Source organism: Tamandua tetradactyla, chromosome 10 (genome assembly GCF_023851605.1).
Source record: "Tamandua tetradactyla isolate mTamTet1 chromosome 10, mTamTet1.pri, whole genome shotgun sequence".
NCBI lineage: Eukaryota > Metazoa > Chordata > Mammalia > Pilosa > Myrmecophagidae > Tamandua > Tamandua tetradactyla.
The window spans coordinates 2,144,960-2,164,901 of record NC_135336.1 but is presented as its reverse complement, the minus strand read 5'-3'; the positions used below and the strand labels follow the sequence as shown (position 1 = coordinate 2,164,901).

The 19,942-nt window shown below is 38.6% G+C and overlaps 1 protein-coding gene across 7 annotated transcripts in view; it reads left to right on the top strand.

Moving 5' to 3' along the window:
* ABCC5 (ATP binding cassette subfamily C member 5) overlaps positions 1 to 19,942 on the top strand; it is a 94,468-nt gene that overhangs the window by 14,813 nt on the left and 59,713 nt on the right. The gene's annotated exons all lie outside the window — the stretch shown is intronic.

Here is a 19,942-nt window from a genome sequence, read left to right as displayed (position 1 = left end):
TGTGTGAAACTTTTGTAGAATCTCAGATATTCCTATGTATTCATTAGGGTTAACAGGAATGTTTTTGGCAAACCATGGTAAATAGCAATATCTAGCTGAAGCTTTCATAAGAGTAGCCTCCAGAACAGCCTATCGACTCCATTTGAAATCTCTTAGCCACTGATATCTTATTTTGTTACACTTCTTTTTTTCCCTTTTGGTTGGGAAGGTGGTGTTGATCCCATGGTGCCATGGCCAGGCTCATCCTTGGGAGTCATGTCCCACATTGCCAAGGAGGCTTTCACCCTTAGGTGTCATTAGGGGGTTGGGTTTTAATTGCTGTAAATTAATATTTAAGGAAGACAAAGCTGTTTGGTACTTTATATGATTTTTTTTTTTAATGTGTGTTTGCTTTCCTATTCTCAGACCAAAGTGAAGGGTGACTTTTGTTTCATAAGCATGTCTAATTTAGCCTGAAGCAAAGGAGGAAGAATAGAAAATAAGCAACAGTTGACTAAAGTTCATGTGCCATTATTACCATGTACTCTTTTTTTCCCTTTCCTCAAAACTGTACCATTGGTGGAATTTTCTTTCTACCAAGTTGGAATATTCGCCTCTAGAGAAGCTAACAAAGCAAGTAGTCATAAAATCCACTAACCATCATTTACTGTTCCTTTACTTCCCCATTAGGCTGACCCTTTAACCTGAGTTGGAGTTTTCATAATTAGTAGTTTGCAGTATTTTGGTGGGCTGGAGCTATAGCCTAGGGATCAAGGGCATAGGTCTAATCCCTTAACAAGAAATGTGATTCTAAGATACATTACTTTTAATGAAAAAAACTGTGGGCTCAATTTGCAAAGTAGAATTGCAAAGTATAGAAGATTGTAGCAGGAAAAAAAATCACTCTTAACCCCTTTCCAGAGACAGCTATTGCTATCACAAAATATTTTGTTTGGCATATTATACCAGAAAGCTGGTACTATGAAAGCTTTTCATTAAGCAAACTATGTGAGCTTGTTTATGCCCTCATGTTCTTAGAGTTAAGAATATTGCCTGTGAGTGTGCTTTGGCTATTAGAAAGGAGAGCAGGATGAAGATTATTTGCATTTGCAGTCTCTGCATTATTTTTCTCTTGATTGGTCTTCAGTGACTCAGCAGATTTTCTGAACAGTGTTAGAATGAGTAAAAATATCTGTCCTCCCTCCCCCCACCCCCCCATTGGCATTTGTAAAGCTTTATAAGACTCAGTTTGTCTCTTCGGCAATGCTGGGTATGATTCGCTGTCTCTAGTAGCAGGCTGCAGCTCTCTGGAGGAGGCGACAACAGGGCTGCTATTGGTGGGAGCCCAGGTGGCTTTTGAATCAGCGTCACGATGGGCAGGCAGATCCTGTGTTTGGTCTGCTGCCTCAGTCATGAACTCGCTTCTGCCATCAAGGCTGCTGCTGATGTCCGTGGAAACGCTGCATGAGGAAATAAGTGTAGGCTGTCAGTGTGATAAGAGAGCTTTCTGTCAAAAAAGGAAGAAGTGTTAAAATTATTTCTTAAGCAGTTTTAAGTGCCTAAATCTTTATTTGGTTAGGATACGTAACTTGAAAGTTACAAATGGTTAATGAAAACTCTTTCAGTGAAATCTTGGTTCCACTTTAGGTTGCCTTCTGCCAATGCTTTCTTTAAATGCCTGACCATTCTTTCTTTCCCTTTCCCTTAATCGTAAGTCAAAAGGTTAGTGCCAAGGACGGAAAACAGGGCCCTTGAAAGTCTTTGCAGAAGTTGAAACTGTCATTGTCAAAATTACAAGACTAATGTGAAGTTAATTTGGTTCATTGACACTATTAATTAGCAGCACTTTGTGTATCTCCCCCCTCCTTTTTTTTTGGGAGTTAGTCTATTTAGATAATTAGATGTTATATATGTTTTAATTATTTAAGATTTATCTAAATTAGCTGTTCTAAGAATCCACCTTAGTGCAGCTATTAGATTCCAGATGAAAACTTTTGCTTACCATAGCTTACTCTTGGAGGCAGAAAGCAAGACAGACTCATAAAGGTGTGCACTCCAAAAGACACACGGGACCTTGCAGGCCATTCTGCACATTTAGCCTCACTTCCCTGTAGGTGAGACCCAGCAGAGGTGTCCTAGGCAGACTGGGTTAGCACCAGGTTCTCCTCCCAGTGAGCTTGTTTCTGGAGTTAGGCGCCTCAGAACCCAGCTCTTGGCCTCCTAGCCCAATATGTTGGACTGCCGAAAGGAGCAGGTCAGGGAATAGTCAGCAGACACCAGTGTACTGACGACTGTACAGCTGTTGTTTTTACCTAACCTTAGAGTAAAGGATATGTTTGGATCACTTTCAAAAGCAAATCTTGCCAAACAAGATTCATGTGGGTGGCTGTGAAGTCTGTTACATGTCATAGAAATAGACAAACTTGGGCTTTCAGAGGTAAAGTACATAGAACGTGTTAGAATAAATGGTTATGTTTGCTTGGCTTTTAAAAAATCTCACGACCTTTACAGTGTTCTTTTCACTTTTAGTTAATGTAGGTATGATGTTGAGTGGTCACTTAGTTTCCTCAAATGTTGTGTTCTCACAGTAGCAAAGTAGCTAAACTGCCCAACTCTTGTGTTTGTTTCTTTCCAGTGTCAGCAGTTCTAGCCTACTCTACAGGTCCACATAGCAGAACCACTAACATCTCATGCTAAGCATTTAATATGGGTACATGCACTGTTTAGCTATTGAAGGAAGTTTATTTAGAAATTATATTTTGGCTGTTTATTTGAAAGCTAAAGTCTGAAAATCCTGAGGGAATTTTTTTTCAGATGCTGAAGACCAGCATTCACAAACTCCATTACCTGAATTAATGGTTGTTATCCTGGCTGTGTATTCATATGGAAGATTATAAATATATGTGTGTGTGTATATAATAATAATAAATGCCAGGCATTTAAGTCAATCTGGGGTGAAACTCAGGCATCAGTATTGTTTGAAAGCTCTCCTGATGATTCTAGTGGGTAGCCAGAACCTAAGAACCTCCACTTTTGGATCTCATGAAATAAAGTCTGCTCTGTCCCCTCAACCATGTGGGGCTCCAAGAGTTTCCTGAGTGTCTTTTTTTTCTGTAGTTGAGTTTCAGCTTAATCCTTTGAAACCTCATGATGGTATTAACAAAGTTTTAATTTCAAACTCCCAATTTAATAGAACTTTGAATAAATTCCTTGGAATTTAGCTCTTTAACCAACCAACATCTCAAATTCCTGCTGCATATGGGGTAATGCTAGATTATGAACAGTAGAAAAAGTAGCTCTTTTACTGTGGTGGTGGTATAAAGTTGTACCCATTGCATTTATATATTTACCCTTGTGAAGCATATTAACAGCTGGTCCTTGCCATGAGGGTAACACAGCACAGCTATAGATGAGTGAGCCGATGCACAGTAGCTTTCTTTGCCCAATGGCATAGCTCCCGAGTGCGGGTGCTGAGATTAGCAGGTTCCCTGACTTTGAATAGTAGGTTCTTTCTTCTGTATTCTAGGATTTTGCTGACCCTCTTGACTGAAGTGGTCAGTATTTGGAAGTTCTTAGAGAAAGGGCCTAAGATGATGGATGTGGTGAGAATTTGGAAAGGGGCAGTCCTTGAAAGCTTTCCTTAACCTGATAGGGGAAGGGAAGGTGGGAAACTGAAGTGAGCTAGTCTTGGGAGAACATCATTTTTTATTTTTTAAAATATTTGTATTGATAAGTCTTTGCACACAAGCATTCCATACATGGTGTACAGTCAGTGGCTCACAATATCATCACGTAATTTGTATTCATCACCATGATTTTTAGAACATTTGCATCACTCCAGAAAAAGAAATGAAAAGAAAAAAAACAAAACTCATACATACCATACCCCTTATCCCTCCCTCTTATTGACCACTAGTATTTCAGTCTATCAAATTTATTTTACTTATTGTTCCCCCTATTATTTATTTATTTATTCTTTATCCATATTTCTTTACTCATTTTTCCATACCCTGGATAAAAGGAGCAACAGTCACAAGGTTTTCACAATCCCACAGTGACATTATAAAAGTTATTTCTTTATAAAATCATCTTAAAGAATCAAGGCTACTGGAACATAGCTCAGCAGTTTCAGGTACTTCCCTCTAGCCACTCCAATACACCATAAATTAAAAAAGGATATCTATATAATGTATAAGAATAACCTCCAGGACAATCTCTTGACTCTGTTTCAAATCTTATTTTATCTCATTTCTCTCTTCTCCTTTTGGTCAAGAAGGCTTTCCCAATCCCATGATTCTGGGTCCTGGCTCATCCTGGGATTTCTGTCCCATGTTACCTGGGAGATTTACACCCTGGGAGTCATGTCCCACCCAGGAGGGAGGGCAATGAGTTCACCTGCTGAGCTAGCTTAGAAAGAGAGGCCACATTTGAACAACAAAAGAGGTTCTCTGGGGGTGACTCAGGCCTAATTTTAAGTAGGCTTAGCCTGTCCTTTGCAAGAATAAGTTTCATAGGGGCAGACTCCAAGATCAAGGGCTTAGCCTATCGATTTGATTATCCCCACTGCTTGTGAGAATATAAGAAGTTCTCCAAATGGGAAAGTTGAATATTTCCTCCTTTCTCCCCAGTTTCCCAAGGGGACCGTGCAAATACTTTTTTATTCACTGCCCAAATATCAGGCATCACGCTAACCTGGACAGATCATCAAGATCTTATGCCTGTTCAATGGTGTTCAACTAAACTGACCATACAAGTTAAATTAGGAAATGCACTACCCAAAATAAAAATGTTGCACCAAATAAACATCTCTCCCTTTGGTCTCACACATAAGTCGAAGTTTTAAAATATGGACAATAGCATTCTTTACCCTGTATTCTGATTTACCTTAGTCCTATCCAGATCAGCTTCATTCATGTCTCTACTCAAAGGAGGACATCATTTAAAAAAATTGTTTAATTTAAAAGAAAATTTTAATTTCTTCTTTTAAATTTATTTTTTCATATTCTGAGCCTCTGGTGGCCTTTGTCTGATGGTGCTACAGTTCCCCCCTGAAGTTTATCTGTAATCCTGGGACAACTGGCAGAAAAGCTTTTACCTGGGCAAGGAGGGTTTATAAGAAGAGGCTGCTCATTCCGTGTTTGTGTTATGATCTTATGAAATTAGGGAGGGGAGAGGAAGCATATGCTGTGTGTCATTTCTGATTGTGCCCCAGACACTGCTTTCTTTGAAGGTTGTGCCACACAGGAGCCCTGCAGGCTTTAACCCCCTGGGACTCTGGGAGGTGCCTCTGTGCTGCAGTTGATGCCTGCCAGCCCTGCACTCTGAGCTCAAGGGGCATGGAGCCTTAGTTCAGAGGCTTAGCAGGCCACGCGGCTGCTGTTCTGCCCTTGGGTACGGGTTGTTCAGCTCCAGGAATGGTTTCTGGCACCTGGTATCTTGTTCCAGCTGCCTTGAAGCAGGGGGAGAAGCCCATACTTCCCCCGTGGTCAAACATCTCACTCCGCAGCCTATTAAAATGAGCTGGGGCAAACCGGGCAAACCGTGCAGGCGGTGGCTGAGTGGGGTGAGAACTGCACTGATTGCGGAAGACCTGAGGACAGGCCCAGTGCGTGCAAAAGAGGGAGGATTGATGCAGAGAGGGCCCTTGGGCAAGTATCTCTGTTCCCTTGTGGATTGAATGTGTGCCTTGTTTCTGGCCCCACGTGGGCTGTGCAGGAGTGTTTTCCCTGACCTTTGTTTAAACCTTGGCCGAATCTGAATTTCTTTGCCCTGTTTTAGCCTCCGGTGTTCCTGTCCCTGGGTTGACACCTTGGTAGGAAAAACCCTGCTGAGTGTCTCCTTAACCACGTCATCCTAGATGAATGTAACAGGTGGTAGTATTTCATTGTGATGTTTTCTCAGCCCCTGGCTGGAGCTGGTATTTTTCCCTTTGGAATGAATCAGCTGCTGCAGAGTCCTCACTGCATGGCCAGAGCCTTTCAGGTCGCCGTGCCCCTTAAGGGTTATAGTGCTGAGAAATGTGCATACTCATCCTGTCTCTGAAAAAGATTTGAATCATCTTAACATAAAAAACAAATAGGAGATCGGATTAGGGCATTTGACCTCATGCAGCATGGTTCCCAGATCAGCATAGGTGGAGTTGTGTGTGACTAGTGCTGCCTGAGCACATGCTGTTCAGGCCCAAGTAACTGTCAGGGCGTCCTCTGCATTGTAGCATGCTCACGGGCACCCCTCACTTCTGCCCACCAGATGCCGGTAGCTTTCCTCCAGGTATTATACCAACAGTGTCTCCAGGCATAGGCACATGTCCCCAGGGGGAGGAAATTGCCCTCCATTGTGAACTGGTGGGCTGCACTGTCCAGTCCGGGAGCCACTTGCCCCCTTGTGGCTATTGAGCATTTGAAGTGTGGCTAGTCCGACTTGAGCTGGGCTGTATTTATAAACACACTAAGGTTTGAAGACCTAGTACAGAAAACAAATATAAAATAACTCAATGGTTTTTATGTTGATTATATGTTGAAAACAGATTATATGTATGTTGGGTTGAATAAGATATATTTTTAAAATTACTGTCATTCATTTTTATTTTTTTAAATGTGGCTACTAGAAGACTTTAAGTTATACATGTTGCTAACATTGTGGTTTGCATTGTATTTCTTTTGGATGGTACTGAGCTACAGTGTTGATCTACTGTATTTCAGCCATTATTGTATTTATAAGGCTTTTAGTTTTATGTGCTCTTGGATTTAAATTATTTTTTTCTTTGGAAATTTTTCCTTCATACAATAAAATTATGGAGGCAGAGAGTATATGAAGTATCACATATTATGAGGTTGCTCTCCAGAGTAGCTGCTTGTGGCAAATTGAAAAGCAACTCAGTGTCTGTGTAGTGTACATTTTCCTACATTTTCTTCCTTCCTGTATTGGATTTCATCACTATTTTTATTAAGGGGTGTATAGTGCTATCTTAAAATTTAATTTATGTCTCTTGACTGGTAACATCTAATTTAGAAGCTGATATATTTTCAGCCAGTTTAGCTGGATTTTTATGAGTCTTAACATTTTATAAATGCCAGTATATAACCCAATGAAGGCAGTGATGGGAGCAGCAGGGGAGCTGTTTGCTCAAGACAGTATCTCCAGCACCGAAATATGTAATTGGTGAATGAATGACTAAAAAATTCATTATGTCTTTCAGTTAAAGCCTGCTATTCAAAATATATTGTTGTATTAGTTAATTAGTTACCTTGTCACTTTTGCATTTCTCCCTTTTGCCTTATGCACAAAGTTTTCCTTTTTGTGTTTATATCTATCCATGTTGCCTTTAATAAGTTTTTGACTTCTGGGAAAAAATAGAGCCTTCTCCATTCCATAACTAAGTGTGATGAGTTATATATATTTCATCTTTTTTTTTTTTTTGGGCACATGGTCCAGGAATTGAACCCGGGTCTCCACATGAAAGGCAGACATTCTAACCCACTGAACTACCTGTGTGCCCTGTATTTTTATCATTTTAAAGTAACATTTTGAGGTATTTCCACATGGATTAATGCATAGTGTGAAACCTGAATATCAGCTAATTCAGCTCCAATCTGGTATTTACTTATCCTAACAATATTCACAGACTTGTGATTTTCTACCCTGTTATATTATTTATGTTTTCATGTAGTAAGTCCTTGTAGTTTGAATAAGTAAGCCTTTTCTCTTGGTTCATTTCCATTTTCAAACCATTCAACCTTAGATTTTTGATAATTGGCTTTACAGAGCATTAATTTGGTAGGAAAAAGTTTATTTTTACCTTTAAACAGGCATACTTCTTTTCCCACCATGCTTGGCCATGTAAACTTTTTTAGGAAGCCTAGGGAGGAAGAGAAGTTAGATAGGCAACCAAATAGTTACAAGTGTGAGTCATCAACACAGTTACTGACGAATTAGTATAAAGGTGCTCAAATTTTATGACTAATTTAATGAGCATCTTCTCATCTTTGGTTTAAAAACAATTAGGGAAGTGCATTTTTGTAATTAAGCAAAATAATTTATTTACATTCTAGTATTCTAATCTATAATTATGACTTTGGAAACTGCCATTTACTTATGATGAGGTTAGTCAGGAGAGTTAGAGAGTTAGTGTTTATTTTAATCTGGACTCACCTTGGGGAAGAGGGAGAAGCTATCATAAAGGTACTTCTGAGATTGTCTGGTACAGTTGTGATTTACTTTCTTGCTTTTTCTTTGAATGGCATGTAGCATGATGCTTAAGCGGATGAACTCTGGAGCCTGCCTTTAAATCCCTGTTGTTACTTAGTTTTCTCACCTGTAAACTGAAGGTAATAATAGTCTGTACCTCATAGAGTTATTATAGGATTAAATGAGTTAATGTCTTTAAAGCATTTAATACAATACCTGCCCCAGAGCCCAAACACCCCTAAAGAGGGGGATGGAAAGATCAAAGGTGATGGTGAAATTATACAGAGAAGATAGGATTTAACAAATGAATATGAATGCTGAATCATTAAATTGGTATCTCTTTTAGCCTCCAGTATCTTGGAGCATCTAGAAGTCAAAACCTAAAATTACGAAATTGTAACTCATGTCAAAGTCTGAAATATGTTCTACAACTAATTGTGGTGCTGTGTCTAAAATTTATTGCTTTTTTGTACATATTTCACAAAAAAAGAAGGGAAAAAAGTCAATTGCGATGATAAAAAATATTTAAGCCCTCTAGCCTCCTATATTCTGGAACAACTAGAAGGAAAAATCTGAGTGAATGGTATGGTAGCCCATGATAAACTCTTAGAACTGGCCTGTAACTACTTGTTGAAGAGTGCTTTGAAAACTATTGCTTTTTTATTTCTTTGCTTTGTATATATGTTATACTATACAATAGAAAAGTTAAAAAACTAAATGAAACAATGCCTGGCACATGTACGTGCTATGTGAGTTTGTTATAAATTAGTTTGGACATATTTTTCTAAATTAGTTTGGACATATTTTTCTCTCGCCAGCAAGTATACAGTTTGCCTTTATAGACTAGTCATGAGATTTGCTTTAAGAAGGAAGATTGCTCTAGCTTCCTCTAGTTCTAGCTAATGTCCAAGGTAGATAGGATGGAGCCCACTTCAAAGGCCAACAGAATAGAACTGAAAGTACTACAGCAACTGGCAGTAATGCTGGAGCATGTAGTCCATAATAAGCCTTCATTAGGCAAACTGGGTGACTGTCTAATTGCTAGGAGGTAGAGTCTTTAATCCTATAATCCCACAGATGGGAATTTACCTTAAATAGTTCAGAAAGAAAAAAAATGGACTATAATTGTTTACCATATTATTAATAATAAACAAGTGAAATGGTATATCATGCTGTGATTAAATGAAAATGGTACAGATTATGAGGCAACATGAAGATATTTTAGTTGACATTTGACGTTAACTACATACTCAATGCTTTGCTCTACTAATACTTTAATACATTAATGCCCCTCAGCTCTTTGGTCGTAGCAGTGACCAAAGATATGACAATAAGTTTGAGCATTTGGGAAAATGTTTAGGAAAGAATAGCAAAGATGATATATGACTTGGAAACTGTAACTTAGAATGGCAAATTTGGTCCTCTTAGGTCCACAATATAGGCTTCTCCTTACCTTTAGTGTAGGAATTCCTACTCTATACTTTATTACGTGGAATTTTGAGGACAAGTAGTGCCATTTCAGCTACTTTTTTGGGGGATGGTTTGTCTTTGTCAGGATAAAGGCGCTTTGTACTGCCTGCCTTGTTCTGAAATCCAAGGCAGTACAAGTACCCTCAATCTGTCATTTTACAGAGCGTGCCTTTTATGGTACTTGGGATAATTCTGGGGGAATGAAGCCTTGCTTGCCAACTCTCATCAGAGTCTTTATTAAGAGCTTTTGAATTTGGCATTCTGTGTTTGGCTTCCAAATAGGAAGTAGCTTTCTACCCAGGAGGTGGTAGAACGTGACATTATTATATATTGTCAAATAACAGAACCCATACAGATGAAATTTTGTTGTTAAGTTCATTAACTTTTCTCCGAATAGATTTTGGTGAAAACTGTCAATAGGCTCTTTGGAGATGGAAAAAAATGAAATTAGTGTGCTGTACACATAGGAATTGGCATATTCAAACATGCAGAACAATCTTGCACATAGTGGATGCTCAGAAAGTTATTTGTCTAAAGAATGAATGAGAAAAGATGTGAGGATTTTAGTTTCTTCTTAATGCTAGTATGCCATTCTCATATTAGCATGTTAATGGATGTGTTTTCTTTTCTGTTGCTATAATAACAAAAGATGTTTATAAAACTCCTGTCTCTTGAGCTTGGTTCACCTGGGTCAGTCTTCTTTTCCCAAGTTGTCTCTCCTTACCTGTACTCTCTTCACCTTCCTTCCACATCTTACATGATGTGGTCGAAATAGCTTGTTTAAAATTTCTTTACTAGAAATTAATTTTTAGCTTTGTATTTTAAACTTAAAAGTTACAAGAATAGTATGGACAATTCCTATTTACCCTTCACACAAATTTCCCAGTGAACATTGTATATTTGTGTTATCACTCTCTCGATATGTGTGTATATATAAATAGCTTTTTTCTGAGCCATTTGAGAGTGTAAGTCACAAACATGATTCCCCTATACGTCTAAAGGTCCAAGTCAAGTATGTTTCCAAAGAAAACGGTTAATCTCTTAAATAACTGCAGCACAATGATCAAAATCAGAAAATTCACATTGAGATACTACTTTTGTCTAATCTACAGACTTTATTCACTTTTCACCTTTTGTTCCCATAATGTCTTTTATAGAAAAAATAAAATACATGTTTTCTCATCTGGGATCCTTTTAAGGATCAAGCATTGCCATATAGTTTCATGTCTCTTTAGTCTCTTTTAATTTGGAATAGTTCCTCAGTCTGTCCTTCGGTGTACAGAATAGAGGCCAGGTGTTTTGTGGGATGTCCCTCAGTTTGAGCTTGTCTCAGATGTCCTACTGATGTGTTATCACTTGGTAGGAAAACCCAGAAGTGATGATGTCCTCAGCACATCATACTGGGAGACACATGTTGGCTTGTCCCTTTTTAGGTGGTATGAACTTTGATCACTTCATTAAGGTTTTGTCTGCCAGGTTTCCTCTCTAAAGCCACTATTTTTGTTTTTATTTCTGTTTTTTTTTCCTTAAAAACTTTTAAGGAAAATGAATCATCTTGTTTAAAAACATCAGCACCTCCTGGGAGTTCACAGGGTTGACCCCCCTATCCCTTTGGCTGTATTTTAAGATTGCATTCTGACAGCACCAGCATTTTAGCTTTCTTCCTCTAGTGATGGCTGCACCCGTTGCCCCCTGAGACTCCAGATGCTCTCCTATAGTTGCCTTTTATCCATGGTGTTGACTTTCTTTCCCATGCCTAGAATGCCCTTTCTTTACTCTGCTGTTGTGTGTGGGCAAATCCAACCATCAGAGCCCTGGAAATCACGTCTGTCCTCTTCCATGGAGCCTTCCTTCCTGGGTCATACCAGTCAGTGCGCAGGGGTGGCTCCATCTGGAATCTGGGCACATGGAAATCCCATTTGGCAGTTACTCATATGCTTCTTCCTTTTTTTATTGTATAATACAACATATATAGACAGCAAAGAAATTTAAAAAAGCAAAAGTTTTCAAAGTACTCTTCAACAAGAAGTTACAGGACAGATCCCAGAGTTTGTCATGAGCTACCATATGATCCTCTCAGATTTTTCTTTTTAGCTGCTCCAGAATTCAGGACACTAGAGGGCTTAAATACTTTTTTATCATCACAATCGACTTTTTTTTTTCTATTTTGTGAGAAGTAGCATATATACAAAAAAGCAATAAATTTCAAAGCATAGCACCACAATTGAAGAACATATTTCAGAGTTTGACATGGGTTACAATTCCACAATTTTAGGTTTTTACCTCTAGCTGCTCTAAGATACTGGAGACTAAAAGAGATATCACTTTAATGATTCAGCATTCGTATTCATTTGTAAAATCCTGTCTTCACTGTATGACTCCATCATCACACTTGATCTTTCCATCCCTTTCTTTAGGGGTATTTGAGCTATGGCCATTCTAAATTTTTCACATTGGAAGGGGCTGCCAGTAATATGGGGTAGAAAGATGGAACTAGCTGACATTCTGGAGAGGCTGGGCCCTCTGGATTTCAGGACTTATCTGGTCCAGGGACCTATCTGGAGGTTGTAGGTTTCTGGAAAGTTACTGTAGTGCCTGGAACCCTTGTGGAATCTTGTATTGTGCTAGGTGTTCTTTAGGATTGGCTTGAATGGTCCTGGCTGGGGGTTGCAGGTTATGATAGGTAACAAGGTCTAAATGAAGCTTACATAAGAGTAACCTCCAGAGTAGCCTCTCGAGTCTATTTGAACTCTCTCTGCCACTGATACTTTATTAGTTACACTTCTTTTCCCCCTTTTGGTCATGATGAAATTGTTGATCCCATGGTGTCAGGGATAGATTCATCCCTGGAAATCATCTCCCATGTTGCCAGGGAGACTTTCACTCCTGGATGTCATGTCCCATGTAGGGGTGATGGCAAGGATTTCACTTGCAGAGTTGGGCTTAGAGAGAGTGAGGACACATCCAAGTAACAAATGAGGTCCTCCAGAAGTAACTTTTAAGCATACCTATAGGTAGTTTAAGCGTCATAAGAGTAAGCCTCAGGATTGAGGGCATGGCCTATTGATTTGGGTATCCCTAAAGTTTGACACAGTATCAGGGGATTCCCTGATGGTAATGTTCAGTAGTTTCATAATCTTTCTCCCGTCCTTCAAGGGACTTTGCCAGTACTTTTTGATTATCTGCTTAATATACTCTAGGATGTTTTCAGGCATTACAGTAATTTATATAGGATTATAGGACCTCTTTCTTATTCTGGGCTCCCTGTGTTTCAGTTGTTCAAATGAGCTATACATATAGGTTGAGTTAGATTATGCGCTATAGAAAATTTTTTATAAGCATTTTTTAAAGGTGACCATACCATTATTGTTCTTTTATTTCTGACTTATTTTACCACTGTAAATGTCCCACATATTATATTCATTCACATCTTTGCATGCCTCACAATTTTGTTCCTTTTTGTAGTGGCACAACCTTCATTCGTAAGTATACACCATCGTTCACCAATCTGCCTCTCATTCAGTGCACCTTTCAGCCACCTGCATTCATCAGAGATCATGTATAGCGGCCCAAGTCCATAGTCCATCACCATTCTCAGTTTTAGATGAAATCATTGTTCCCAAGAGAAAGAAAACCAATGAAACTTCACCAAATAGGAAATCTAAACCTCCTCTTAACTCTTGTCCCTACCCCCATTATTTACCTCTGCTGTTGCTGTGGTACTGCTGAGGGTTTCCTTTAGAACGTAGCTCATAGCATATAATAGCAGTTTTCCCCTTGTACCCTGGATTAAAGACTCTTTGTACAAAAAAATCATATCTTTGAAGTAGTTCTTTCAAGATCTAATTCATATTTCTGGTGTTAATCAATGGGACACATAGGTCTATACAACCTTTCAGTCTTGTCTTGTTCATCTTCGTTATGCTAATATTACTTACAGACCCACTAGAGAACCACTGTTCCAGATTACTAGCTGCCGGAATGCAATATACCAGAAACGGAATGGCTTTTTAAGAGGGGGATTTATTAAGCTGCTAGTTTACAGTTCTAAGGCTGAGAAAATGTCCCAGTTAAAACAATTTATACAATGTGAAAAAAAATTTATAGAAATGTACAATCTATGCATCCAGGCAAAGATGCCTTGGTTCAAGAAGGCTGATAAACTTCAGGGTTTCTCTCTCAGGTTAGAAGGCACATGGCAAACACAGGGTTTCTCTCTCATCTGGAAAGGCACATGGCGAACACGGCAGCATTTACTAGCTTCTTCTCTTGGTTTCCTGTTTTGTGAAGCTTCTTGGGAGATGTTTTCCTTCATCTCCAAAGGTCACTGGCTAGTAGACTCTCTGCTTCTTGTGGCTATGTCATTCTGCTCTCTCAGAATCTCTTGCTTTCTTTAAAATGTTTCCTCTTTCATAGGATTCCAGTAAACTAATCAAGACCCACCCAAAAGGGTGGAGACATGTCTCTATCTAATCCAGTTTAACAACCACTCTTCATTGAGTCATCCCTCCAGGAGATGATCTAATTACAGTTTCAAGCATACAGCACTAAATAGAGATTAGAAGGAAATGGCTGCCTTTACAAAATGGGATTAGGATTAAAATGTGGCTTTTCTAGGGTACATACATCCTTTCAAACCAGCACAACCACCTTCACTCCTATCTATTCCCTTACATTGAAGTTCAACCTCATTAGCTAACTTTTCACCCATTTCTAGCTTCTATGTAATCTCTAAATCCCCTATATTCTATATTGTAAGCCTCTGATTTTACCTTTTCCATGGTCATAAAAGTGGAATCATACAGTATCTATCCTTTTGTGTCTGGCTTATTTCACTCAGCATTATGTCCTCAAGGCCCATCCATCTTGTCATGTGCTTCCAGACGTCATTTTGTCTTACTGCTGCATAACATTCCATCATAGTATATTCCACATTTACTTGATCCATTCGTCTGCAGATGCGCATTTGTTTTGTTTCCATCTTTTTTTTTCTCTCCATCCTGATGATTGTGAATAATGCTGCTATGAACATCGGTGTGCACATGTCTATTTGTGTCATTGTATTTAGTTCTTCTTGGTATATACCAAGCAGTACTATTGCTAGTCATAGGGCAACTCAGTATTGGTTTCCTAAGGAACTGCCAAACTGTCTTCCATAGTGGCTGCACCATTGTACATTCCCACCAGCAGTGCATAAGTCCCAATTTCTCCACATCCTCTTCAACATTTATAGTTTCCTGTTTGTTTAATGGCAGCCATTCTTATAGGTGTGAGGTGGTATCTCTTTGTAGTCTTGATCTGCATTTCCCTTAATAGCCAGTGAAAGTGAGCATCTCTTCATGTGCTTTTGACCCATCTGTATTTGCTCTTCAGAAAAATGCCTCTTCATTATCTTTAGCTCATTTTATGACTGGGTTGTTCTTTTGTAGTTGAGTTGTATGATTTCTTTGTATATACAGGAAATCAAACCTTTGTCCAATATGTGATTTCCAAATATTTTCTCCCATTGAGTTGGCTGCCTCTTTACCTTTTTGACTAAGTCTTTTGAGATGCTGAAGCGTTTGATTTTGAGGAGTTCCCATCTATCTGATTTATCTGGGTTTTTTTGTTTTGTTTTGTTTTTTGTTTTTAACATGGGCAGGCATCGGGAAACGAATCTGGGTCTCTGGCATGGCAGGTGAGAACTCTGCCTGCTGAGCCACCATGGCCCTGTTTTTTCTTTGTTCCTTGTGCTTTGGGTATAAAGTTTAGGAAGCTCCCTCCTATTACCAGGTCTTGAAGATGTTTCCCTACATTTTCTTTTGGAAGCTTAATGGTGGTAGTTCTTATATTTAGGTGTTTGATCTACTTTGAGTTAAGTTTTGTGTAGGGTGGGGGTCCTCTTTCATTCTTTTGGCTATTGATATGTAGTTCTTCCATGCCCAATTATTGAAAATATTATTTTGTCCCAATTCAGAGGATTTTGGGGGACTTGTCAAAAATCAGTTCACCATAGATTTGGTGGTCTATTTCTGCACTCTTGATTTGATTCCATTGGTCAGTGCTTCTATCTTTGTTTCAGTTTTGACAACTGTTTTGACAGCTGTGGCTTTATAATAGGTTTAAAAGTCAGGGAGTGTTAATCGTCCCACTTCATTCTTCTTTTTTAGGATGCTTCTAACTATTCAGGGTCTCTTTTCCTTCCAGATGAATTTGTTAATTAGCTTTTCGAAGTCTTCAAAGTAGGTTGTTGGAATTTTGATTGGTACTGTGTTGAATCTGTAGATCAGTTTGGGGAGAATTGACATCTTAACTATATTTAGCCCTCCTGTCCATGAACAGGGAAGGTCTTTTCACCTATTTAGATCTCCTTTGATTTCTTTTAGCAATGTTATGTAGTTTTCTGTGTACAAGTCCTTTATGTCCCTACTTTAGTTCATTCCTAAGTACTTGATTCTTTTAGTTGCTGTTTTGAATGGAATTTTTTCCTTAACTGACTCCTCAGCTAAGTCATTGCTCATGTATAGAAATGTTACTGATTTTTTGCACATTAATTTTATATCCTGCCACCTTGCTGAATTTATTAGCTCAAGTAACTTTGCTGTAGATTTCTCAGGATCTTCCAAGTATAGTATTAGTACTGTCATCTGCAAATAATGAGAGTTTTACTTCTTCCTTTCCAATTTTGAATGCCTTTTTTTTTCTTTGTCCTGCCTGATTGCTCTAGCTAGAACTTCTAGCACAATGTTGAATAATAGTGATGACAGTGTCTCATTCCTGATCTTAGGGGGAAAGCTTTCAGTCTCTCTCCATTGAGTATGATGTTGGCTATCGTTTTTTCATATATTCCCTTTATCATATTGAGGTAGTTATGGTTGATTCCTATCTTTTGGAGTGTTTTTGTCAGAAAAGGATGTTGAATTTTGTCAAATGCTTTTTCAGCATCAATCGAGATGATGATGTCATTTTTCCCTTGTTAATGTCAAGTAATTGATTTTCTCATGTTGAACCATTCCTGGTATAAACCCCACTTGGTCATGGTATATAATTCTTTTAATGTATTGTTGGATTCGATTTGCTAATATTTTGTTGAGAATCTCATTAGGGAGATTGGCCTGTAGTTTTCCTTTCTTACAGCATCTTTACCCAGTACTGGTATTAAAATGATATTAACTTCATAAAATGAATTAGGTAGAGTTCCTTTTTCCTCAATTTTTTGGAAGAGTTTGAGCAGGATTGGTGTTAGTTCTTTTTTGAATGTTTGATAAAACTCCCCTGTGAGGCCATCTGGCCCTGGGCTTTTCTTTGTAGGAAGATTTTTGATGACTGATTGAATCTCCTTACTTGTGATTGGTTTGTTGAGATCTTTTGTTTCTTCCTGAGTCCGTGTAGCTTGTTTGTGTGTCTCCAGGAGTTTGCCCATTTCATCTAAGTTATTTAGTTTGTTGGCGTATAGTTGTTCATAATATTCTCTTATGATTTCTTTTTGTTTTTCAGGGTCTGTGGTTATGCACCCCTTCTCATTTCTGATTTTATTTATTTGCATCCTCTCTCTTTTTTTCTTAGTCAGTTTTGGTAGTGGCCCATCAATTTTATTGATTTTCTCAGTGAACCAATTTTTAGTTTTATTGATTCTTTCTATTGTTCTTTTGTTCTTCCATTCATTTATCTGTGCTTTAATCTTTGTTATTTCTCTTCTTCTGCTTGCTTTGGGGTTAGTTGCCATTCTTTCTCAAGTTACTTGAAGTGTGCTGTTAAGTTCTCAATTTTTGCTCTTTCTTGTTTGTTTTTTTTTCATGGGCAGGCACCGGAAATCAATGTTTCTTGTTTTTTAACGTAGGTATTTAGGGCAATAAATTTTCCTCTTAGCACAGCCTTTGCCACAGCCTGTAAGTTCTGATAAGTTGTATTCTCATTTTCATTCATCTCCAGATAGCTACTGATTTCTCTAGCAATTTCTTCTTTGACCCATTGGTTGTTTAAGAGTGTATTATTTAATCTCCATATATTTATTAATGTTCTTGTTCTTTGGTGGTTATTGAGATCCAGCTTCATCCCATTGTGATCAGAGAAAGTGCTTTGAATAATTTCAATATTTTAAAATTTATAATGACTTGTTTTGTGTCCCAGCATATGATCTATCTTGGAGAATGTTCCATGAGCCTAAAGAAGTATTTCCTTGTTCTTTGGGGTGCAGTGACCTATATATGTCTCTTAAGTCTAATTCATTTATAAAGTTATTTAACTTTTCCATTTCCTTGTTGATCTTCTGTCTGGTTGGTCTCGCTATAGAGGAGAGTGGTGTATTGGAGTCTCCTGTTATTATTGTTGAAATACCTATTGCTCCCTTCAGTTTTGCCAATGTCTGTCTCATGTATTTTGTGCCTCCTCGATTGGGAGCATAAACATTTATGATTGTTATAGCTTCTTGGTGAATTGACCCTTTAATTAGTATATAGTGTCCTTCTTTGCCTCTTATACATCGATGTCTTTACATTTAAAGTCTGTTTTGTCTGATGTTAGTACTCTTGCTTTCTTTTGGTTACAATTTGCATGGAAAATCTTTTTTCCATCCTTTTACTTTCAGTCTATTTGTATCCTTGTGTCTAAGATGAGTCTCTTGGGAGCACCATAAACTGGATTATGTTTCTTAATCCATTCTGCCAATCTGTATCTTTTAATGGTAAATTTGGTCTGTTAACATTCAAAGTTATTACTGAAATGGCATTTCTTGAATCCACCATCTTATCTTTTAAATTTTATTTGTCAGATCTATGTGTTCTTTTCCCTCTTTCTCTTTTTATTGTTTGAGTTACCCTCGTGGTACTCTTCAATTCTGCACGCTTCTCTAGACCTCCCTCCCCTCTCTTTTTTTTTACCTGGCAGAGCTCCCTTCAGTATTTCTTATAGGGACTTGTCTCTTGTTGACAAATTCTTTCAGGATTTGTTTGTCTGTGAAAACTTTAATCTCTCCCTCTGTTTTGAAGGACAGTTTGGCTTGTTACAGAATTGTTGGCTGAAAGTCTTTCACTTTCAGGATCTTGAGTGTATCATACCACTGCCTTCTCACCTCCAGGATGCCAGTTGAGTAGTCTGAACTCAGTCTTATGTGGTTTCCTTTCTGTGTAGTAGATTGCTTTTCTCTTGCTGCTCTCAGAATTTTCTGCTGCTCTTCAACTGAACGTTGAATGTGTCTTGGGAAGGCCTATTTGGATTTATTCTATTTGGAGTTTGTTGGGCTTCTTTGACTTGTATATTTATGTCCTTTATGAGGGTTGGGAAATTTTCCCCCATTATATCCTCAGCTACTCTTCTAGCCCTTTACTCCTCTCTTCTCCTTCTGGGATGCCAGTGATTCTTATATTTGTGTGTTTTGTTTTGTCTATCATTTCCCTGAGATCCAATTCAAATTTTACCATTTTTTTGCCGTTTGCTGTTTTGCATCTTTGAAGTCAGTTATCCTTTCTCTCTATTGCTTATTCTTTCTTCTGTCTCTTCAAATCTGGTGTTGTCTGCCTCTAGTATGTTTTTTATTTGGTCAACAGAGTCTTTAATCTCTGTGATATCTGCTATTTTTCTCTTTATTCTTTCAAATTCCTCTTTATGCTCTTCTGTCTTTTTGATCTCCTTTATGTCATTTGCTATCCCACGTTTTTTATTAAGTAGAGTTATATGAACATCTTCGATTAGTTGTCTCAACATCTGTGTCTCTTCTGGTGTTTTAATTTGGTTGTTAGGCGGGGTTGTATGTGTCTGCATTGTGATATGCTTAGTGACCTGTTTTCGTCACATGTAAATATCTTGATTAACTTTGGGAGTTGACTTCTTTCAGTAGTCTAAGGCCTTGTGTTTGCGGAATGGTTGTGCAGCAGAGTACAGGGTATGGGGTGGGGCACAATAGTGCAGTGATTTGTTTCAGTATAGGTGCAGGTTGGGGATTTTATGCTGGTGCTTGTGAATGTGGATGCTCAGTGGCCAGGGAGGATGTCGCTGTGCAGGTGCATTGGTCTGTGGGGCGTAACACTGGTGTGCGCTGGTCTAGGGTGTGGGGCCCTTTGTGCATAGGCGTAGAGCTGTGGCAGCAGGGTGGTCTTATGCCTTTGTGGATTGGGTACAGATGTGACCCAGCTGCTCAGGCCAGCACTTTCTCAGAGCTGGAAAATGTGGCTGAGGGCCATGTGCATGTGCGGTTCTAGGACTGAGGTGAGCTCAGGTTCCCAGAGCTGAATGACGTGATTGGGGGCCTGTGCGCATGCCTATGTTTAGGAGCACGGTAAACTGATGCACAGAGCTTGTCAGGCGGGGGTGGAACTGTGTGACACTATGG